Source organism: Nomascus leucogenys, chromosome 18 (genome assembly GCF_006542625.1).
Source record: "Nomascus leucogenys isolate Asia chromosome 18, Asia_NLE_v1, whole genome shotgun sequence".
Taxonomy (NCBI): domain Eukaryota; kingdom Metazoa; phylum Chordata; class Mammalia; order Primates; family Hylobatidae; genus Nomascus; species Nomascus leucogenys.
Genome location: NC_044398.1, coordinates 51,554,987 through 51,580,084, shown reverse-complemented (window position 1 = coordinate 51,580,084; position 25,098 = coordinate 51,554,987). Strand labels below are relative to the sequence as shown.

Here is a 25,098-nt window from a genome sequence, read left to right as displayed (position 1 = left end):
CGCAGGGTGGGGAGGGAGGCAGTGTTGGGGCCACATCAGTGAAATCCCAGCAATGACTGCAAAATACCTCCAGTCACATACCAGGCAGCTGTGTGACTGAGCCAGAGGAGGTGTAACCAGGGTCCCACTGGAACTCAGAATATGGGCGTGGCCTTAATGATCCAAGCCCATTGGTCGATGAGAAAGATGAATGCAAAAGGAGGTGTGACCAGGCAGCAGCATGTCCAGAGGGACCTGTGGTGTCACAAGGAAAGCTGTCCACGCAACCGCTGTCCCCGCCCACTTTGGGAGACGAGAGGGGCCGCCCACTCCAGGAGAGGGGAGGGGTCAGCTTTTACTTTAAAAGCTTTAAAACTTTAAAAAAGAAAGTTTAAAAAAATGTGTGTATACTATATATATATATATATACGTGTGTCTGCGTGTGTGTATCTACGTGTCCCTCCAGAGCTGTCTTCATTGTCCAGCTTCTATGCAAGGTCTATGAGTTTGGCCTATATTTTTCATCTTCAAATGGAGTACAAGAATTACCAGTATTACCTCAAATGAGATACAAATCCTATAAAAATGGAAAATCCATAGCATGCTTGATGATTAATAAAGCAGGCTATATTATTCAACATTCCAATAAGATAAAATAATCACAGTGATTTCCCTTTTTTAGAAAAATGTTTCTCTTATTCTCCTACATTATTGCTAAGATATTTTTTAAACAAGAAACATGTCTAATATCTTTAAAAACACTAAGCTTTTGGGCCTGTTGTGGTGGCTCATGCCTGTAATCCCAGCACTTTGAGAGGCTGAGGGGGGTGATCACCTGAGGTCAGGAGTTCAAGACCAACCTGGCCAACATAGTGAAACCCCATCTCTATTAAATATACAAAAACTATCCAGGCATGATAGTAGGTGCCTGTAATCCTAGCCACTCACAAGGCTGAGGCAGGAGAATTACTTGAACCTGGGAGGCAGAGGTTGCAGTGAGCCAAGATCACGCCACTGTACTCCAGCCTGGGTGACAGAGCAAGACTCCATCTCAAAAAATAAAATAAAATAAAAAAACAAAGCTTTCAATTTAATAAGCACTCAAAGCTCTTTACCAGTTTAAAACAAATACAAGGCCCATTTTTCTAGAATCACCTGGCCTCTCTAAGCCTTGCAAATGATACTGAATTTCTCACTTGATACTTGGCTATGATTTGGAATCATGAAAACCAAGAATTGTGTTATGTCACTGTGCATTGCTTGTTACCTGAATTCCATAGTAGTCTGGGATCAAGGGTTGAATCTTTCATGAGTTGCTCCATAATCTGTGTGCTTCTTATCCCAGACCAAACTAGGCTTTTTTCTAGAGTTCTACAATTTACAGTTAGTAGACAAGGGTGGTTCTCAGAGATGCAGTCTCTGGACTAGCAGCACCAGCAGCACTTGAGAACTTTTTATAAGCACAAATTCTCAGGCCTCACCCTGGACCTGATGAATCAAAAACTCCAGAGTAGGGCTCAGCAATCTGTGCTGCAGTAATCCCTCCAGGTGTTCAAGAACCTCTGGCATACAGCAGGTAGAAAAATGTGTTTCCTTCTGTAGGTCCAAAGACAGGGATACTATATGTTCTGTCTTGATATGAAACAATGACATGCAATTAAAAGACATAAATCTCCTTCCTACTCCCATCCTCCATCCAATGTGTTTTATTTTTATGAGTTAAATAAGAAAACAAGTGGCAATCAGAGATTTCATCTTAAAAGTACATTTACAAGTATCAGTTCTCATCCAGCCTGATCTCATACAATACCATTTACATCCTCTTACATCTCAAGTTTTAAAAAAAAGTCTTCACAATGTAAGTCTCAGGCACACTAGGAGTTCTATAATAAAACACCAAGGCTGGGCACGGTGGCTCACACCTGTAATCCCAGCATTTTGAGAGGCCGAGGCAGGTGGATCACCTGAGATCAGAAGTTCGAGGCCAGCCTGACCAACATGGAGAAACCCCGTCACCACCAAAAATACAAAATTAGCTGGGCATGGTGGCACATGCCTGTAATCCCAGCTACTTGGGAGGCTGAGGCAGGAGAATCACTTGAACCTAGGAAACAGAGGTTTGGTGAGCCGAGATCATGCCATTGCACTCCAACCTGGGCAACAAGAGCAAAACTCCATCTCAAAAAATAAAATAAAATAAAAATAAAATACCAAGTAGATCAGAATGTCCAAACTCACTAGAGAAGAAAAGTGGAATCATTGGCTATATTTTCAAGTTGCATTCAACAGGAAATGTAAATTTTGAATTATTTTCACCTTCATACTTCCAAGTTAATAGAATTAAGCCAGAATAGTCCATTCTTTCAAAGCCTCTAGCCAGGCAAAGTTTTACTGTATCACTTCTTCCTTTCAATGGATATAAAGCAGAGTCTTGGTAGGCACATTTTTGTATGTCTGCAAAGATGCAGAACTAAACAGTTCCATCTGTTCAATATTAAAACAAAAGTCCTGTAAACCTCGGATAGTGAGTGTAATACTTTAGTACTAGCACCAAAGCCTCAAATATGAAAAGATACCAAGAACACCACTAGCAAACAGAAGTGAGCTCTCAGCTGGGAGCAGTAGTTCATGCCTGTAATCCCAGCTTTGCCAAGCCAAGGTGGGAGGATTACTTGAAGTCAGGAGTTCAAGACCAGCCTGGGCAGCATAGCGAATTCACATCTCTACAAAAAATTTAAAAAATTAGGTGGGCATGGTGGCACACACTTATAGTCATAGCTACTTGGGAGGCTGAAGTAGGAAAATTGCTTGAGCTCAGGAGTTCGAGGCTGCGGTAGCTATGATCATGCCACTGCACTCCAGGCTGGGTGACAGAGTGAGACCTAGATAATTACAGTCTGCCTTGCTCCTGTTTACATTAAAATCACTAAGTTAAAATGCTTTCAATCAGCAGGATAAAAATTAAGTGAAATGTGACTTTGGAGTTTGGCCAGAAAATAGGCAATGGAGAAACAGACACTTCCCACAAGAATAAAAATGGCCAATAAGCATATAAAAAAAGTTCGAAAGCACTAGAAACCAAAGAAATGTAATGAAAACAATGAGATTTTCTGCTTAGAGACCAGCAGAGAGGACAAATGGAAGGGGGAAACTGAAGCTCTGTCCCTGTTGGTGGGAGTAGAAACTGAACCAATTTTCCTGCAGGATAATTTGAAAATTTCTATTAAAAACCCTAAAACTGTTTTATGTTATTTTCCTCCAGAAATTCTACTTCTATGAATTCAGTCCAAAAATACTTGCTCGAGTCCATTAAAATGTATACATAGGAAAATTTACCTCTGGGGTGGCAATGATTAACTTAATGTACATCCAACTACTAAAAACGATGATGCCAACAAGTATTGACTGCCACAGAAATATACTCAAAACATAGTAAGCGACAAAAGACCATATATTATGATTCTACTTTTTAAAATGTTTATATGCCTAAAAAAGTATAGAAAACAACAAACCAGAATGTTTTGAGTGGCAAAATTAAAGATTTTTCTTTATATTTTGTCTTCCAAATTATTACAAAAAGAATGTGATTTTCGTTATAATCAGGGAGAAGTATTACTTTCATTTATTTATATTTAAATTTCTTTTCTTCTCCTTATTTTTTCTCATGTATGTATCACGTGTAGTCTAGAGAGCTTGAATCCCTGCCTTTTGAGGTAAATCAGCAGATTTCTGTCTCTATAAATTTGCCTTTTTTGAACATTTCAAATCAATGGAATTATGCAATATGCGGTCTCGTGTCTGGCTTTTTACTTAGCTAATGTTTTTGAGGTTGTTCTATGGCAGATAACATGTTTTGGTAGTTTGTTCCTTTCATTACTGAGTAGAAATCCAGTGATGGATATATCACATTTTGTCAGCAGACAGCATTTTAAACTTGGATTCCAACTTTCCGTGATCTAAATGAAAGCCTCCAAACACAGGACTTATAGGGGAAGCTGCTGTGCATGTCAAAATAGCTACTTATCAGAACCAGCTTTGTCATCAGGACCCTGAACTGCTGCAGAAATTTTTATTATTTTGCAACTTCTTTTTTACAAGGAACTTTCGTGCTACTACACATCAGGACTTTTGAAGCATTTGATACATCCATTTAATAAGTATGAGCATGTGTCTGAGTGGACAAGAAAGTGAAACCATCCATGATACATTGCATATTTTTTCCTCCCCCAGACTGGACTAGGGAATCTCTCAACTTTCTAGAGTATCCTGTCTCCATTTACAAAGCTGAACAGTATTAAAGATCCTGCTGCCTTTGTTAGGCAGATTTGGAGGGGAGGCCCAATAGCAAGGGTGGAGAGGAAAAAGAGTGGAGCTTGTGGAACAGGAAGCCCCCTGGGGTCTGTGCTTGGCTCCCAGCTGTTGAGGATGTTGTGGATGGTGAAGTGCTGATGGTGTCCTGAGGCAGCCTAGCACCTCCAGTGGGCCCAGAAGGTCTTGATTTGGACCCTTACCCCTGTTTCACAAATATTTAAAAGCTGTTTTTGCTTTTGTTATTTTCCTAAATGATCATTACTTGGTAGTTATTAATCTTTCTTTGGGAGAGGTACAGGGCTTTAAAACTGAAGAACATAATTTTCATTAAAATATCAAGAATGGAAAAAGGTTACTTTGTAAACAGTTTGCTATACAAACCAAATGGCAGCTATTGAGAGCCTCAATAAAATGTTAAATGCATGTGCTGCTTTTAGAAGAAATAAAGAAAAAAATGCATTTGCTGGCAGTGGTACCCTTTTGCCTAAGGTTGGGTCACTGTGTCATCATACTGTAGTGGGGGGTATGTGTGGTGTATATGTGTGAAACTTTTCATCTCAGGATGGATCATAATCTTAGTTGAAGTTTTCCTTCCAAATAGGGTTACAAAGTAGTAAAACATGGGCTTGGAAGTGACAGACCTGAATGAATCAGGACAACTTAAAAAAAAATCCAATAAAACTAACTTTTAGTAATCCTGAGGTTGGTTTTTGAAACAATGATACAATTATTTACTCTAAGCATCTGGTTATAATTTTGAATCAGTAATACACACTGTTTCCACCCTTTTTTTTTTATGGAAACAAAGTTTTCATCCAGAAAACCCCAAAACAGTGACTTTTTTTTTTTTTTTGTAAGACAGGATGTCACTCTGTCACCCAGGCTGGAGTGGAGTGGTAGATCTCACCTCACTGCAGCCTTGGCCTCCCACCTCAGCCTCCCAAGTAGCTGGGACCACAGGCACCACTACGCCCGGCTAATTTATTGCATTTTTTGTAGAGATTTTGCCTTGTTGCCCAGGCTGGTCTCAAACTTCTAGGCTCAAGCCGGTCGCTCACTTCAGCCTCCCAAAGTGCTGTAACTACAGGCGTGAGCCACTGTGCCCGGCCTGAAAGGACTTTTTAAAACATATGTTCAAGCATCTCATCTGAACTCTTTTAATTGGAGGTATCTCTTCTCTCATTCTTCTCATCTTTGGTGTTCCCCAGAGTTCACTGCTGACTGGGATGTACAACATATATTTCAAAGTCAAGGCTAGCTGCAGTGGCTCACGCCTATAATCCCAGCACTTTGAGAGTCCATGGCAGGCAGATCGCTTGAGTCCAGGAGTCCTAGACCAGCCTGGGCAACATGGCGAAACCCTCTTTGTATTAAAAATACAAAAAATTGGGAGTTTCCGGGAGCGCCGCCTGGAATTGCTGGGCCCCTTTTGGCATGGCGGCCTTTTCCGGCTCGGCTGGGCCAATCCTGTCGCTGAATCAGCAGGAAGATGCCGAGTTGCAGAAGGAAGTGGCGCAGTTTCACAAGCACATAACCAAGCGGAAAAAAAACAAGAAGAACTCTCTCCTGGAGTAGTCTATGAGCGCCACCTACATAATCTACTTAACGAAACCCAGATCCTTTCCTATTTCTCCCAGTGTGGCACTGTTACAAGGTTCAGACTGTCCAGAAAGAAAAGGACTGGAAATAGCAAGGGCTATGCATTTGTGGAGTTTGAGTCTGAGGATGTTGCCAAGATAGTTGCTGAAACAATGAACAACTACCTATTTGGTGAAAGACTCTTGGAGTGTCATTTTATGCCACCCAAAAAAGTGCAGAAATAACTCTTAAAGACTGGAATATTCCATTTAAGCAGCCGTCATATCCATCAGTGAAACGGTATAATTAGAATCGGCACTTACACAAAAGCTACGGATGGAGGAGCGATTTAAAAAAAAGAAAGATTACTTGGGAAGAAATTAGCTCAAAAGGAATTGACTATGATTTTCCTTCTTTGATTTTACAGAAAATGGAAAGTATTTCAAAAACGAATCATCGGATGTCTACAAAAGGCCAGGTTTTACGTAAGAAAAAGAAAAAGGTTTTAGGCACTCCTGACAGTCTTGAAAAGACTGTGGATAGCCAGGGCCCCACACCGGTTTGTACATCAACATTTTTGGAGAGATGAAAATCTGAAGTGGCTGAAATGAATGATGATGATGAAGGTAATGAAATAGTTTTCAAACAGCCCATATCCTGTTTAAAAGAAGAAATACAAGAGACTCAAATACCTACACATTCACAGAAAAAAAGAGGAAGAAAAAGCAATCTGTGCTCTTCAATGTATTATATATAATATTTCTTTTGAAAAATATATTTTTATGATAAAAAATACAAAAAAATTAACTGGGCATGGTGGCTCATGCCTGTAGTCCCAGCTACTTGGGAGGCTGAAGTGTGAGGATCACCTGAGCCCAGGAAGTTGAGGCTGCCGTGAGCCGTGATCACCACACTGCGCTCCAGCCAAGTCAAGTTATTACATTTATCTTAACCTGTTCTAGGCGGGCTTATGAGAGATTTGTATTAAGCATACAATAGGCGATCTCACAGACATCTCAGTACAGAACTCAAAATATGACCCACCATGGAAGGACTGGACTGGCAGGTGATTTTTCTGTCCTGCATGCCTTCACTCTGGACTCCTGCTCCATGCTTGTGCTTTGCTCTGCAGATGGACGTTCAGCACGTGCTCCAGGCTTCTCCAGTCTCTGAGGCTTTGGCCTGCCCTGGCAGTACCCCTGGTCCCAGTGTTACTGGACCTTTCCTTACAGATGCTCCTCTGCAAAAAAATCTATCGAACACTCTCTGTGTCATTTCCAATTAGCAGGATAGAGAATCTGATCTGTCTCGCAGCGGGGGTGGGAGTTCCCTGGTTGTCCCTGGATTTGTAGTGCTGCCTTTTCCAAAGACTCCAGGAGGGTCCGGATATCCAAAAAGAGGGTGCGGTGGGAAATCAGTAATACAGTCTACTTCAACAAGAAAATATAAAGTAGAGGCGGTGGCTCATGCCTATAATCCCAGCAGTTTAGGAAACCCAGGTGGGTGGATCACTTGAGCACAGGAGTTCAAGACCAGACTGGGCAACATGGCAAAACCTCATCTCTACTAAAAATACAAAAAATTAGCTGGGTGTGGTGACAGATGCCTGTAGTCCCAGCTACTTAGGAGGCTGAGGTGAGAGGATTGCTTGAGCCTAGGAAGTCAAGGCTGCAGTGAGCCAAGATCACAATGCCACTGCACTCCAGTCTGGGTGACAGAGCGAGACCCTGTCTCAAAAAAAAAAAAGAAAAAGGTATAAAGTGGAAGCATCTGTATGCATGATTGAAGTCACGCTTTCCATATATTTTTTTCCACTTTGCCTTTTTTCTCTCTAAAACACTGTATCTTAAGCTTTTCCCTATGTTGTTAAGTACTCATAAGCATTATTTTAATGGTTGTATCAGAATCCATTATCTGGACTCTTTATCATTTATCCATCTGCAGTTGCCGGAGATACTGCCCTTTCTGCCACACTCAGTCACCTTGACTGACCTTGCTCTGTGTCTAGTTATCTACTAATACACATATTGGTCATTTAGGAATTAAAGTTAAGAATAAATAGTTATCATAGTTCCTAACACTTCAAAAAGAATGTATTTTCCTAAAAGTAGAATGACTTGGTGATTAAGATAATTTTAAAGTAAAATAGATAAGTTGATATTGAAATTAACATTTTGTTTTCTTCTTGTATCTATTCTTCACTTCTCTGTCATTTTGATGGGAAAATGTTTCATTTGGAAGGATTTTTATTTCAAAATAGAAATAGCATATGACATGAGAATGGGAACTCTGAAAGGTTCAACTTTCTAGTCATTAGTTTCCTAAGATTTTCACAAAAGCTATGGATAGTCAATCATGATTGGCCTGTACTAAAAGTGAGTTGACATTATGTACAACTTACGCAGTATACTTTCTATCAGATATAGAAAAATAGGTGGTGTGTTTGAAAAAGTATTGGGCTAGGAGTCAGGAAGCTTGACTGTTGACTGTTGGTCCCAACCCTACTTCATCAGCTGAGCACCCCTAGACAGTAATTCAACAGCTATTTCTTAAATACCTAATGAGTTTCAGACTTTGTAGTTGGGCTGGGAATATAGACAATCATGCATTCATGATTCTCCAAGCCTCCCTTTCTCACCCCAGCTCACTGTGAGCTTTCTTATGCATTGTGTAAATTTGTCTCCTAACAGGTCCCAACTCTGTCTCCAACTGGCTTCCCAAGGCAGTTGTGTGGATCAAATGAGAGAGAATATGTGTGAAAGCAAATTGTACATGATTTTAAAATGCAATAAAAATATGACCCATGGAAAATTATTTAAAGATCCTTAGAATTTTAAATAAACAGTACATTAACCTGAGTTCTCTATGGTTTTTATTTTAAATAGATATTGAAGTTTTACAATGGACCACTGATATGGTTGAAAATCTCGGCTTGATTATTCTCCAAGAAAATGATACAGTGATTTGTGTGATTAATTTTCTAAAATTGCCAGCCAAAAAATATATATATTTTTTGAGTTGAATGACTGGATCAGAGGAACGTTGACTGTATAATGGAGAAATGTTTTCTGTGTTCACTAACAGCTTGCCTTTGTTTGATTCCAGCTGCAGCATATCATGCATGATGAGATCTGCATGCGGGTGACTGACCTTTACCTGGCAGAAAATAATAATGGGGCCACCGGAGGCGAGCCGAACACACAGAACTCAAGGAGCCTCCTGGCGTCAACATATCAGCGGAAAGCCGAACAGCTAATGTCAGATGAGAATTGCTTTAAGGTGAGAGTTGCTCATGTAGTCAAAGACCTTGCTGGTGACAATGTAAGTTGTTAGGATTCTCTGAACCAGAAGTTAAAGTTATATATGATTTTTACAATTTTGTATTCTTTATTGTCTCTGAACATTTTTCATAGTATACTTTGTAAGTATTATTGTTAGAAAAATGTTGGTACATGAAATCCATGGTCATGGTCATTATAGAAAAGAAAATGTAGGCCTGGCACACATGGCTCACACTTGTAATCCCAGTACTCTGGGAGACCGAGGTGGGAGGATCACTTGAGACCAGCTTGGGCGACGTGGCAAAACCCCATCTTTGCAAAAAATACAAGAATACAGAAATTAAGCAGGTGTGGTGCTGTGCGCCTGTAGTCTCAGCTACTCAGGAGACTGAGGTGGGAGGATCGCTTAAGCCTGGGTGGTTGAGGCTGCAGTGAGCCCTGATCGCATCACTGCACTCCAACCTGGGTGACAAAGCAAGACCCTATCTCAAAAAAGAAAAAGAAAAAAAAATGTAGATAACCAAAAAAGGTCACCTTAGAATTCTTCCCCGAAATTACCATTGATGACATTTCTAGACTTTTCTATGCTTGAATATATATTTTGAAAGAGTTTATACTGGACAAATTGTCTTTAATTTTTTTTTTTTTTTCTGAGACAGGGTCACACTCTGTTGCACAGGCTGGAGTGCAGTGGTGCAATCTTGGCTCACTGCAACCTCTGCCTCCTGGGTTCAGGTGATCATCATGCCTCAGCCACCCTAGTAGCTGGAATTACAGGCATGTGCGACCACACCGGCTACTTTTTGTATTTTTAGTAGAGATGTGTGTCAGGTCCCAGGGTCCAGGTCCAGCCCATGCTGAAGTCTGAGGGGAGTGGATGGGTGATCAGAAAGAACACTCGGGGGGCCGTAGGCAGATGAAAGATAGCTTTATTCAGCAGCAGCTCTCACTAACAGCTTTCTTACACTAGCTTTCTTATTAGCAGCTTACTCTTATACTGTTCACCGTGTATCAGCTGTCTGAGCTAGCTGCCCCCTGACATAGCTGTGCAGCTGGCTCTCCCTTGCCTTCAGGGTCAGCAGCTTAACTCTTTCTCTCTCTGGGCACTAGCAAGCCCAGCTGTGTCCTGGGTCCCTCCTGCTCGTCTGCAAGATGGACAGCTTTGGCTCCCTCTCTCTTTCTCTGGGCGCCAGTGCACCCACATGTCAAACCATGTGGAGTGGAGCCAAGCCAAGCCCCCAAGAGCCATGTGTCTTATGCACAGCATCAACAGGGCGGTTATACCTTTTACAGACAATAGTGGCATAAAGCCAAGTATGAACTTACACAGACAGGTTATATTACAAGTGGAGGTGTGCGCTTGCCCACCAAACTCGCGAGTCACGCAGGCCCGGATATACGTGTCGGTCTATTCCTTGACCAAAGCACATCCATGTACCTTTTGCCATGTTGGCCAGGCTGGTCTTCTGGACTCAAATAATCTGCCTGCTTCAACCTCCCAAAGTGCTGGGATTACAGGTGTGAGCCACTGCATCTGACCTGAAATGGCGTATTTTTGCTCAGTTAGCAACACTTTTGGGTCTTTAATGTCTTTTCTATGGCTATTTGATATTCACTTTATAGAGAATTAATGCCTGTATTGTTGGACATTTAGGTCGTTTCCAATTTTTCACCATTATAATAGACAATTATAAAAGCAAATAGTTGGAAACAAGCTAGATGTCCAACCCACTGTGGGGATTGGTTAATGACATCCTGTTATGAATACTGGAGACATATTTTACAATTCTTAAAAATATATTATAAGTTGTAAAACTGCAGCATCTGTGCCCCCCACCAATCTATTTTGGAAATAGCTGTATTTGTGTGTATATATTAAGTTATTGTCAGGTTGTAAGCTTTACTAGCAGAGGGGAATTTTGAAGGCTTTAAAAGAACGCTGAGCTAGATCTAGCTTCTGGCTCTGTGTGTTTATTGACTAGTGGTGTGCCAGAAGTCTCTGAATTTCAGTTTTGTCTCTGTGTAAAATGAAGAAGGTTGAAATAAAAAATTCTCGGCCGGGCATGGTGGCTCACGCCTGTAATCCCAGCACTTTGGGAGGCTGAGGCAGGCAGATCACGAGGTCACGAGATCAAGACCATTCTGGCTAATACGGTGAAATCCTGTCTCTACTAAAAATACAAAAAAAATAGCTGGGTGTGGTGGCAGGCGCCTGTAGTCCCAGCTACTCGGGAGGCTGAGACAAGAGAATGGCATGAACCCAAGAGGTGGAGCTTGCAGTGAGCCGAGATCAGAGATCACGCCACTACACTCCAGCCTGGTCGACAGAGCAAGACCCCTTCTCAAAAAATCTCAAGTTTCCTTCCAGGCTCTGATCTTCTCTATGTGATTCTGATAGTTACCTTGTCTGCAGAAAGCCCTTAGAGTAAGGGCACTGAGAATCTCAGGATTCTGAAAGGGGAGATCCACATGCTATCACCATTGATAGTTGTTTTGTGCAAAACATGGTTTGCTTGCCTCTATTGGTGTGTTGCTTTTAAGTATGTATTTTTTTAATCAGACAAATAATATTAGTGGAACTCAGAATTTCGGGAACTTTGTATGCAGTTGGTGCCATTATAACAACACTTTTCTTGTTTTGTTTTTGAGAAAGTGTCTCACTCACCTGCTTTTGAGAAAGCAGGGGGACTGGCTTTGGCTGGAGACAGGGTCAAAAGGGCTCTCCTGGAATGGCATATTCCCATCCCAGGGAGGGAGCTCTGTTGGGAACATGAGATGGACCAATAAGATCCATCCATTAGGAAAGTGGCCCTTGGTCTGTCCAGTTTTAATGGAGGAGGGTGCTTGGTGCAATGACCACTTCTGATGGGGAAACTAGTTGGAGACACAGGCATTCATTGTTTTTCCCATGTGTGCCCCACTGGGGCCCAAACTTGAGGGGTGAAAAGTTCCAGGAGACAGATCAAGAGTGGTGTACATGCCATGGCTGCCCAGGCTGGGCTCCTCCCATCACCCCTCGGTCCTACCCTCTGGAACCCTGGGCAGGCTGGCAGAAGCCCTTTTTGTGGTCTGGGCTGCTGGTCAGGATGCCTATGGCTTCCTAACACCTATGTGGGGCAGCCTAGTGTAAAGATCCTGAAAGTAGGAGAAGAGCAGTTGATCAAGTGAATCCAAGATGTAACTAAAACTGTCTCTGATGGCAAAGCCTTTGACGCTGAAGAGTCTGGCCCATAGAAAGATGGCCCTGAGCATGGCACCTCTGACTAAATCCCTCACTCTGAACTACTGAGCATATAAGCCCAGCCTTGCTCACAGTCGGGGCTGGAGGAAGACCTCATGGAGGCTACTGGATAACTGCACTTCCTATCATAGCTGATTTCACCCACACCGTCCTCTGCCCCAGGCAGCCCTGCCATTGCAGTCAGGGCTCTTTAGGGTGAGTAACAGAAAATTCACTCGAGCTGGCTTAGGCAAGAAGGGAAGTTCATTCGTCATTAAGTTAGCCACAGGCGGGGCAGGGAACAGTTGGGCCTCAGGAATACCTGGACTCAGAGTCACCAGCACTGTCAGGATTTGCAAGCTCCTTCCCTTGTCTCTAGCTGCGTCTCAGCCTGCAGATCAGTTTTGTGCTCTCAGAGCAACTTTCCCCACAAGGTCGGAATCAGACTGTTGGCAGCACAAGGCTTCTGTCTTCCTGGCTTTGCCCCTAAGAAAGGATGGGGGCTCCCCTCCATTAGTTCCTATTCAGAAAATTCCAGAAGAAAGCTTCTGCTTGGTCTGGTCTGGGTTGGCTGTGTAGCTGGGACACTAAACCTGCCAAGCCCTCTAGCGGCAGGTTGAAGTAAGGTGGGGAGATGTATTAGTCAGTTCAAGGTGCCACGCCAAAATACCACAGGCTGGGTGGCTTAAACCACAAACATTTATTTCTCACAGTTTTGGAGGCTGGAAAATCCAAGATCAAAGTGCCACCAAGGTAGGTTTCATTCTGAGGCCTCTTCTCTTGGCCTGTAGGTGGCTGCCATATTGTGTGCTCACATGACCTCATCTTTGTATTTGTGCAGAGAGAGAGTGAGTGCACTCTCTGGTGTCTCCTCTTATAAGGACACTAATTCTATGGAATCAGGGCCCCACCCTTAGGACCTCATTTAACCTTAATGACTCCCTGAGAGGCCTCATCTCCAAATACAGCCACACAGAGGTTTAGGGCTTCAACATACGAATTTGGAGGAGACAGAGACATTGAGTCCATGATGGGAAGAAAAACTATTCATGAAAAAAAGGGATGCAGTGGCCAGAAAAGGGAGCAGACGAAAGTATAGATGCTCTCCCCATTTCCCCCAATACATAACACATACACACACACAGCCCTGCCTTTGCCTCTTCCCCACAAGGCCACTCCCCACCCCATGTTTTTTTTTACCTCCCTCGTATCCTGCTCTCTGGAGCTGCCCCTTCTCCTAAGTTGTCCTGTTGCTCACTGAATGCTACACACAGGTAGGTGCATGTGAATGTGGCCCGCGACTACATGGTCCTCCTGGACCATGTGTGTTCTGAACCCCACCATGGGACCGGGCAGGAAGTAGGTATCACCCATGTCTACTGTCCTCAGGCAGAGCCTAGCCCTGGGACATGAGCTCAGCGGGTGCTGTGGCTTTGTTGGGTTTACCTCAGGCCGCCTTACCCCCAATCCACTTATAAGGTTCCCGGGGCCTTGATACCTCTGTCCTTGGAAGAAAAGAATGTGATTACCCAGCTCATACAAACCTGCTGGTGGCTTCCCGTAATAGAAGGACATAATTTTCTAGTTCAAAAGAGTCTATCAAGTGACAAGCACAGTGAATGAAGAAAGACCTACAACAAGGCACATCATTGGGAAATTCCAGAAAACCAAGGATAGAGAGAAAATCCTAAAATCTTCCAGAGAGAAAAGACAGGTCATATATAAAGAGCCAAGACTCCGCACGGCACTGCCTTCTTCCCAACAACACCGGGAGCTGGAAAATAATAGAGCAATATTTCCCAATGTGAGGAGAAGTTACGTTTAAATTAGAGCATTATATCCAGCCAAACTACTCATCAGGAGTTGGGGTAGAACAATGATATTTTAAAATATGTGGGGGTCAGAAAGCTTGGCTTCCATTCACTCTTTCTCAGGAAGCCACTGGAAGATGTACTGCAACACAATGTTAGGGTAAACCAAGGAAAAAGAAGATATGGGGCCAGGGAGTGGGAGATGCACACAGAAGAGGCGGCAGAAAATTCAGAGAAATGCCAGGATGCCAGCCGTGCCATGGGCTGAGAGAGCTGAGTCCAGTTTGGAGCATAAGGATGGAGGGCAAGGGAGAAAGGGATGCCTCCTGGAAAATAACAGGGCTGATAGAGTAGCTGGTGTATCTTAGTTTTTGGATAATTATTAGTAGGCATTTCATAGATCAGTTGGAGCATCTGGAAAAAAAAGGTAGTTAATAGGTACAAAAACATATAAGCAAATGAAGGGAAACAATCCGAAGCAATTATTAACTCCAGGGGAAAAAAAGGAAAGAAATGAAACAATTTCAGTGCAGGACTTGGCCTAGGAAACAAAATTTAGATATCTACAAGAATGTAAATGCATTTGATTTCATAAGATTGTGATCCAGTCAAATTGGTAGAATGGAGCCTCCTTTACTTGTAAGGGAGGTGAGCCCTATCCTCTGTTTTGCCAGGAAGTCGACAGATACTGAGGAAAACAAATCAAGAAATAGCAACATAAGCATTATTTAGAAATATGATTATAGCAGAGGAAGTAGCAAAATGAGTTTAAAGTGATGGCCTCTGGGAATTAGGACTCAAAGGCAAGAAAGGAAAGGGCAGAGGAAATGCTTTCTGATATAAGCCTTTTGTTACCATTTTGTTCTTTTTTTCTTCTTTTTTTGTCTTACTGAGGATTTCTAGCTCCAGATACCATTTTGTTCTTAACACTGTGTATCTAGTACTTTGATCAGAATTAAATATAATGTTATAAATTCTGGAGATCTGTTCTACAGAATGATGACTACAGTTAATGATAATGTATACTTGAAAATTGCTAAGAGAGATTTTTTGCTTTTATTATTATTCTTAATTGACACAAGAATTGTACATATTTTTGGGGTACAGTATAATATTTTTATACAATGTGTAATGATCCAATCAGGGTAATTAGCATCTCCACCACCTCAAACATTTATCTTTTCTTTGTTCTGGAAGTATTCAAAATGCACTCTTCTAGCTATTTGAAAATATATAACAAATTGTCATAAATTAACATCACCCTTTAATGCTAAAGAACACTAGAACTACTCCTCCTATTTAGCTGTTTTGTTTTTTTTTCCAGGCAGGGTCTCACTCTGCCCCACAGGCTAAAGTGCAGTGGTGCAATCACAACTCACTGCAGCCTTGACCTCTCAGGCCCAAGTGATCCTCCCACCTCAGCCTCCAGAGTAGCTGGGACTACAGGCATGCACCAACATGCCTGGCTAATTTTTGAAATTTTTTAAAGAGATGGGGTCTCCCTATGTTGCCCAGGCTGGTCTCAAACTCCTGAGTTCAAGTGATCCTCCCACCTCAGTCTCTTAAAGTGCTAGGATTATAGGTGTGAGCCACTGAACCCAGCCATGTACTCTTGTATCTGTTAACCTGTTAGCCAACCTTTGGCTACTCCCTCCCCCTTAACCGTCCTCGCCTCTAGTAAACACTACTCTAAGCAAATAGATCTTAAATATTCTTACCACAATAATAATAATAATAATAATAAAAGTATGTGAGGTGATGAAAATGTTAATTAACTTGATTTAATCATTTCATAATGTATGCATATATCAAAACATCACACTGAACATAAATATACACAATTTTTATTTATCAATTATACTTTAATAAAGATGGAGGAAGAATTGAATATAACGTTAAAACAAAAAACAATTGCAGGCCGGGTGCAGTGGCTCACGCCTGTAATCCCAGCACTTTGGGAGGCCAAGATGGGCGGATCACCTGAGGCTGGGAGTTCAAGACCAGCCTGGCCAAGATGGTGAAACCCCATCTCTACGAAAAATACACAAATTATCTGGGTGTGGTGGTGCATGTCTGTAATCCTAGCTACTTGGGAGGCTGAGGCAGGAGAATTTGCAGTAAGCCGAGTTTGCGCCACTGCACTCCAACTGGGCAACAGAGTGAGACTCTGTTTAAACACACACACACACACACACCATCAACAATGACAACAAAAAATTGCAAAACCTAAAGAAAATCTTTAATCTAGTCCAGACCAGCCTTTTACAGATGAGGTCACTGAAGTGCAGAGAGGTGAACTAACTTGTCTAATCTTACACAGCAAGTCACCGGCAGAACTTGACCTGAAATCCAAAGCCAAGCATTTTCTATTACCTCCAGGTTTTTCAGTCCAGCCCTCCCGGGGCTCTGCTTTGGGGATTGGTATTGGTGACAAAGGGAATAGCGAGGAACATGCATAGAGCTCTCCATTTAGATTGACATTTTCACACTGTGCCAAGTCGTCTGCAAGAAACAGTGCAAGCTCCAAGATTGCGCGCCCCGACCCTTTTCCTCCTCCCCAACCTCTCTCATAACCAACTTCAGCTAAAAGGTCTGAGAAGGGAATCTTAGATGACCCTCGCTAAGGTGTAAATGACTCCCACCATGATTTTTATTTTATTGAGTCATAACTCCAAAAGCAGTTTGATAGATAGGATGTTAGGCAGTAGGATGAAGACAGATGGGGAAACTGCCTAGGGTCATGAAGAAGGTGAAGGCACCGAGGCCCTGAGTAATTTCATAAAGAACACCTTCGAAAATGTCCAGCACCGTGGTTTCTTACCTTCACTTAGCACCCACAAGGCCCCACATTCTGACAGATTTTGTTTATCAGACAAATTGCCCTCACTCGGGCTTCTTTCATTTTCCTCAGAGAGTTCCCAGGTTGCATAGAATTGAGATAATCTCCCTGCCTCACCGTCACCCCCACGAAGACACTCCATGTTTTTGTTTGCAATACAGTCTTACATGGATCAATATAAGATTTTCATGGTGTTCTTTGCATTTTGCAAGTATTGCTCAAACTGGAGACCCAAAAAGAGCACTAGCTTTAGAGTCAAAGACCCCTAGGTTCCAATTGCAGTTGAGATACTGTGAGCACATCACTAGCCCACTCTGATCCTATATCCCGGCTGTATAATCACCTATTTCCCATCAATTGCGAGGCTGGAGATAAAAGGGCCTACTCTGCCCAGTACACAGTAGGAGCTTAGTAAACTTAAGTTCTCTTGCTTCCCCACTGCCCTAATGTATTAGGGGAAAGACAGAGATGTGGGGAATGGCACCTGGGAGGTTCCAGCTGTATGCTTCACAATCCTACCAATGAAAATTCTGAATTAGGCTTCAGTTTCCTCTCTACAAAATGAGACAGGACAGGAGTGGGTAGGAAGAGGAAGAGCTTGGCTTTGTTGGTTTAAGCTGGGCCCGTTGATTCTGTAACGCAGGCTTCACTGCGGGGTCCAGCCCATTCCCCACCCAGGGCTTCGCGTGCTCTGAATGTCCATTGGCCAAGTCCAAGGCTGTCCAGGATCAGGGCGGGGAGGCGGGATGGTGGGTAGTGGGGTAGAGGGTAGCAGTTCCCCCATACAACCTGCAGGTGGCACCAGAGCAACGTGGGAGCCGAGGGTTCCGCTCTAGCCTTCCCGGAGACTCACCCAGGCAGTGCGAGGTAGGGCGAGGCAGAGGTGGTGCACACCGCTCAACTGGGCAGGGGCATGAGCGCGGCTGCGGATCAGTCCACACCGTTTGAAATCGACACGTGGGTCTTCTGGCTAATTTCCTCTCTTTGGTACGGTGAGCATATGATTTATCATCCAAATCCGGACATTGGGAGAGTGAAAAGGGCACTATTATAATTGCACCGGGACAGCTGACATAACCTTACCTTGTACTTTGCAAACCAGAACATATGGTCACCCCACCCTCTGATCACTTCTTCTTCCTTGTTTCCATTCTTTCTTTTAATATTTTTTTCTTTTAAAACACACAGCATTCTTTTCCCCACGCACCATTGTCTTTGAAAATGCCATTGCATTCGGGATATTTTTGACCATGCAACATCTACTTTTGCATCTTGAGTCTGAACAGTCTCTCTGAAGCCACCCCAAAGGCTGGTTTTAGCTTCCAGACAGAAGACTCTGTTCCCTGGCTTACCATCCCCATGACTGAAGAATTAAAGATGTCGGACGTGGAACTGTGGCCCTTCTCTCAACTTTGGTGCCTGTTTGCTAAATTTATTCCTGTAGTTTTGTTCTGAGTGCTCATGTCCTTTATCTCTTTAATTTACGTATATTAGTTTATTGAATTGCAAGTAGACAAGCCCCATTAAGCAAGATTCTTATATTTCCAAGATCATCCCATTACTCCATTCAACCCCAAATTAGCGTGCCATTTATCCCCTTGTTTCTGAACCCTCTTCACTTAATAGTCTCATAAACACCCATCCATTGCAAAAAGGACTCAAACTGTTCTCACTTCCATTTTTAGTTGATTCATTGCTATCCAAGTAATGATTTGTCTGGGGGAGTCATTAGTAGAGAATTGTGCCCTTAAATTTATTTTTATAGTTGGATTCTGCTAGTTAATATCTCTCTCTCTGTCATTCTCACATTACAACAAATGACTATGTCTTAACCTAAAATCCAGGTTAAAAATTTGATCTTATCTGAATAAGATATTAATAGATAATACAAGTTTTTTTTTAATTTGCTGAAACTTTTCTCAGCTAAGAATGATTGTCACAAATATGTATGTAAGCAAGTGGAAAATTGGGCTATAAATATATAAACTCTTAAAATACCATGTTTAGAGACAAGATTTTCCTTTTTTTTTTCTTTTTTAATAAAGTAAATTTGCTATGGTTGGAATGCTTGTGTGTCCTCCAAAATTCATGTTGGAACTCAAACCCCAATGTGATAGTATTAAGAAGTGGAGTCTTTTTTTTTTTTTTTTTTTTTTTTGAGACAGAGTGTTGCTCTGTTGCCAGGCTGCTGGAGTGCAGTGGCATGATTTCGACTCACTGCAACCTCTGCCTCCCGGGTTCAAGCGATTCCCCTGCCTCAGCCTCCCGAGTAGCTGGGACTACAGGTGTGCCACGCCCAGCTGATTTTTTGTATTTTAGTAGAGATGGGGTTTCACCATGTTGGCCAGGATGGTCTCAATCTCCTGACCTCATGATCTGCCTGCCTTGGCCTCCCAAAGTGCTGGGATTACAGGCATGAGCCACCGCACCTGGCCCAGGTAGAGTCTTTAGGAGATAATTAAGTCGTGAGGGAAGAGCCCCCGCATGAATGGGATTAGTGACCTTATGAAAGGGCTTGAGGGAGCTGCCTAGCTTGGTTTCCTTCTTTTGCTTTTCTATCCTTTCCACCATGTTGGGACACAGCATTCCTCATCTCTGGAGGACTCAGCATTTAAAGTGCCATCTTGGAAGCAGAGAGCAGCCCTCACTAGACTACAAACTTGCTGGCACCTAATCTTGGACTTCCCACCCACGAGAACTGTGAGGAATAAATTTTTGTTCTTTACACATTACTCAGTCTCAGATATTTTGTTACAGCAGCACAAATGGACTAAGACAGTGTCTTACATACAGTGAGGTGCATATACCTTAAATTACAACTCCATACTATTTACATATGTGCACATTCATGTGACCACCACTCAGCTCAAGATACAGAGTGCTTCCATCACCACAGAGGGCTCCCTCTTGCCCCTTCTCAGTTGCTGTCCTCCTCAGAGTTAACTAAGATCCTGACCTCTGTTACCCTGGATTAATTTTGCCTGTTCTTGAACTTCATATAAATGGATTCATATAGTATGTGCACGTTTGTGGCTGGCTTCTTTCTTTCAACATAATCCTATGAGATTTAGCCATGTTTGGGGTACTGGTAGTTGTTTATTTTTCTGGCTGTGTAGTTTTCCATATTTCATTTATTACCCTTCCTTTTTTTGTTTCTTTGTGTGTGTGTGTGTGTGTGTGTGTGTGTGTGTGTGTGTGTTTTGAGACGGTCTCGTTCTGTCACCCAGGCTGGAATGCAGTGGCCCGATCTTAGCTCACTGCAACCTCCACCACCTGGGGTCAAGCGATCCTCCTGCCTCAGCCTCCTGAGTAGCTGGGATTACAGGTGTGTGCCAGCATGCCCAGCTAATTTTTGTATTTTTAGTAGAGACAGGGTTTCACCATGCTGGCCGAACTCCTGACCTCATGATCCACCCGCCTCGGCCTCCCAAAGTGCTGGCATTACAGGCATGAGCCATTGCACCCAGCTATTTATTACCCTTTTATTTATTTATTTATTTATTTATTTTTTATTTTTTTGAGTACAATCCCACTTTTATAAAACAATACATATAAATAGAAAAAGAATGAAGGATGTATACACATCAAATGTTTTTTTTTTTTTTTTTTTTTTTTTTTTTACATGTGCACAATGTGCAGGTTTGTTACATATGTATCCATGTGCCGTGTTGGTTTGCTGCACCCATTAACTTGTCATTTAGCATTAGGTATATCTCCTAATGCTGTCCCTCCCCCTCCCCCCACCCCACAACAGTCCCCGGAGTGTGATGTTCACCTTCCTGTGTCCATGAGTTCTCATTGTTCAATTCCCACCTATGAGTGAGAACATGCGGTGTTTGGTTTTTTGTCCTTGCGATAGTTTACTGAGAATGATGTTTTCCAGTTTCATCCATGTCCCTACAAAGGACACGAACTCATCATTTTTTATGGCTGCATAGTATTCCATGGTGTATATGTGCCACATTTTCTTAATCCAGTCTATCGTTGTTGGACATTTGGGTTGGTTCCAACTCTTTGCTATTGTGAATAGTGCCGCAATAAACATACGTGTGCATGTGTCTTTATAGCAGCATGATTTATAGTCCTTTGGGTATATACCCAGTAATGGGATGGCTGGGTCAAATGGTATTTCTAGTTCGAGATCCCTGAGGAATCGCCACACTGACTTCCACAATGGTTGAACTAGTTTACAGTCCCACCAACAGTGTAAAAGTGTTCCTATTTCTCCACATCCTCTCCAGCACCTGTTGTTTCTGATTTTTTAATGATGGCCATTCTAACTGGTGTGAGATGGTATCTCACTGTGGTTTTGATTTGCATTTCTCTGATGGCCAGTGATGATGAGCATTTCTTCATGTTTTTCTGGCTGCATAATGTTTCTTTTGAGAAGTGTCTGTTCATGTCCTCTGCCCACTTTTTGATGGGTTGTTTTTTTTTTTTGTAAATTTGTTTGAGTTCATTATAGATTCTGTATTAGCCTTTGTCAGATGAGTAGTTGCAAATTTTCTATTCTGTAGTTCCTTTTTTGATGTTTTTTTTGTGTCTTTTTTTTTATGTCTAACTCAGTGTCTTGTGGGGTCTGTTGGTCCTTTTTTGCTAGATTGATATTAGAAATCTTCTTATCAATGGAGCTCAGGAAATTTTTAGAAGACAGAAGCCTAATAAACCCAAGCCCCCCAATCTTAAGCCAAGTTTCCTTCTCACACCTGCTTTAGTTGCTCTTCTTTGTGTGGTATTTTTTTCCTCACAAAACTGATGGAAAATCGAGGAACCCAAAAGCTCTTCATCATGTTATCAGCTTAGGGATGCTTGCCATCTGAATAACAGGGTAGATATTTATAATCTGAAATGTTAAAATAACAGTAACAAACACATAGCACTAATTGCTGTTCAAAGTGCTTTACATATATTCTTTTCCTCAAAACCACTCTATGAAATAGGCAGTATTATTGTCATCCCCACACTTTAGATGGGGAAATTGAGGCAGAGAGAGAGCACGTAACTTTCCCAAGGGGGTAGGGCCAGGACTTGAAACTGTGTTTTCTTGTTTTAGAGCTTGCACACTTCACCACCACACCATATTGTGTAGCATGATACTTCATGTGGTTAAACTATTTTCTTCTATTAGTTGGGAGCATTTTCTGAATAATTCAAATCTTATAAATTTGCTTCAAAGAATATAAGTAAATTGAAATGGACAATCTAATATAGAATGTAAGGCATTCATGAATACATTACAGGACACTCTAGTTTTAAATAATAATTATTTGCTTATCTTGTGACTTTTGTCAGGCAGGGCTGTAATGTGCTAGCCTCATTTTCCTTCTCTTCGATAGGAGAAGATGGACTCAGAGACGGGCACAACTTTTTGTAAAATTTCATCGCACTTTCCCTCACCATCCAGAAGCTGGAGATAGGTTTGTGAAATCTTCGTTGAGAAAGAGTTGAATGACAGTTGTAGCATAGTGAGTTTAAGAAACATGGTTTTACTTGCCAGTTCTGTTGCACAGGGTCCTGCAAGTTTCGGCACCAGCCTGGCCAACATGGCAAAACCCTGTCTGTACTGAAAATACAAAAATTAACCAGGCGTGGCGGTGCGCACCTGTAATCCCAGCTACTTGGGAGTCTGAGGCACGAGAATCACTTAAACCCAGGAGGCGGAGGTTGCAGTGAACCAAGATCACGCCACTGCACTCCAGCTTGGGCGACAGAGCGAGACTCCATCTCAAAAAAAAAAAAAAGAAATAGCATTAACAATTTTCTTATTTCCTCTGTGATTTCTTTTTCTAAGTCATTGTTGCTATGGAAACCATGAAGGATCAGTGAGACTGAAAGTCATGTACCAGTGCCCATAGGCAAATGTTTTAAAGTGTGAACATTGGATTTTGGAATCTGACACTAATGTTCTTGCAGTTCGGCTTTGTATATTCCCGAGTAAGTTTTCTTTCTGTTTTTGGGAGACTATAGTTTCTGAAGTTGGTCCGGGGAACTGATTCGTGAGTCAGAAGTATTTGGTGAGCTTATTAAAATATAGATTTCTGGGCTGCACCCTTAGAATTACTTCATCAGAATATCTAGAAGTGGGATTCAGGAATCTGTATTTTTTTTAAAACAAGGTTTAGCATTTATAAATGGTTTTAGCTAAAGCATGAGAACAATTACTGAAGACCTTCACTAGATGTGTGCCAATAATTCATGGAATTCTAGATTTACTTTTTAATTTACTTTTCTTTCTTTCTTTTTTTGAAACAGTTTCACTCTGTCACCCAGGCTGGAGTGCAATGGTGTGAACACAGCTCACTGCAGCTTTGAACTCCTGGGTTCAAGCAGTCCTCCCCAGTCAGCCTCCATGCCTGGCTAATTTTTGTATTTTATGTAGAGACAGATTGTCTCCATGTTTCCCAGGCTGGTATCAAACTCTAGAGCTCAAGAGATCTTCCAGTCTTGGCTTCCCAAAGTGCTGGGACTGTAGGCATGATCCACCATGCCCACTCTTTGTATTTAATTTTCTGAAAAGGATGTGGTTTTCTTTTTTCATTTCATTTCATTTTATTTTATTATTTTATTTTTATAGAGACAAGGTCTACCTATGTTGCCCAGGCTGGTGTCGAACTCCTGGGCTCAAGGGACCCTTCTGCCTCAGCCTCCCAATGTGCTAAAATTACAGGCATGAGCCACAGTGCACAGCCCTCAAGAGTATGTTTTATCACATGAAAAACATCTCATCAAATCCAGTTATTGCTAGAGTTAAGCACTTTTCTCCATGCAGACCAAGTGAATGCTTTTTATCTATGTTTGCTTCCATATTAATTTTTGATTTAGGTTTCAGAGAGTTTTATTAATTTAATTACATGTGATTTTCAACTGTGATCTCCTCTTTAATAATGAGTTCTGTGAACTTAGACCCCAATAATTCCATGAGTTCAGATGCACAGTCACCCGTACAAGTATAGCATTACTCATTTCTATTATTTTGTTTGTTTGTTTGAGATGGCGTCTGACTCTGTTGCCCAGGTTGGATGGAGTGCAGTGCAGTCTGGAACTCCCAGGCTTAAGTGATCCCCTCATCTCGGCCTCAAGAGTAGTTGAGGTGGGCACTACAGGTGGGCGCCACCGTGCACAGCTAATTTTATTTATTTATTTATTTATTTATTTATTTATTTATAGATACAGCATCTCCCTATGTTGCCCAGGCTGGTCTTGAACTCCTGGGCTCAAGCAATCCTCCCCCCTTGGCCTCTCAAAGTGCTGGGACTACAGGAGTGAGCCACCGCGCCTGGCCCACTATTCCTGCCACACTTAATACTAACTCATGTCTTCTTTTCTTCAAAATAAGAAAGGAAGAAAGGAAGTGTCCTTGGAAGAGACATGAGCGAAGAGAGATTGCTGTCCCGTGTTTCTTTCCTCTGCAGGCTGTTGTACCCCGTCAGAGCCATCTGTCACTGGCTCCCTTAGGAAATGCTACTGCTGCCAGACTGTCTTGTGGGCAGAAGTGCCTGTACCTGCCAGTGGTTGCAAGGCAGAGGAAACAGCCTCTAGTTGGATGGGAACCAGCATCTGGGAAATACTCTGACTCCACTCCTGGGGATAGAACCCATGTTTTCTTCCTAGGTCAAGCCACTTCTCGTTGGTCTATGGCAATCCAGCTGGGTTAGGAAAAGCCCACCTGGGCAACCGCATAGCTAAAGGCTGAGGACATTAAACACTAGGCTTGCTCTTCTTTGTACCAGTGTATTAAAAAACGAACACTCCATGTAGTTCCTTGAGACACAAAAACAGGCCTTTAAACTGACCTTTCTAAAGAAACTGTTAGCTGGGCACGGTGGCTCACACCTGTAATCCCAGCACTTTGGGAGGCTGAGGCAGGTGGATCACCAGAGGTCAGGAGTCCAAGACCAACCTGTCCAACATGGTGAAACCCCGTCTCTACTAAAAAAAAAAAAAAAAAATTAGCGGGGCATGGTGGCAGGCACCTGTAATCCCAGCTACTCAGGAGGCTGAGGCAGGGAATCGCTTGAACCCAGGAGGCGCAGGTTGCAGTGAGCCAAGATCACACCACTGCACTCCAACCTGGGTGAC

General features: G+C 42.3%; 1 pseudogene; it reads left to right on the top strand.

The window, feature by feature from the left end:
- Positions 1-5,724: 5,724 nt before the first annotated feature.
- Positions 5,725-12,438, top strand: LOC100590770 (annotated as a pseudogene).
- The last annotated feature ends 12,660 nt before the right edge of the window (positions 12,439-25,098 follow it).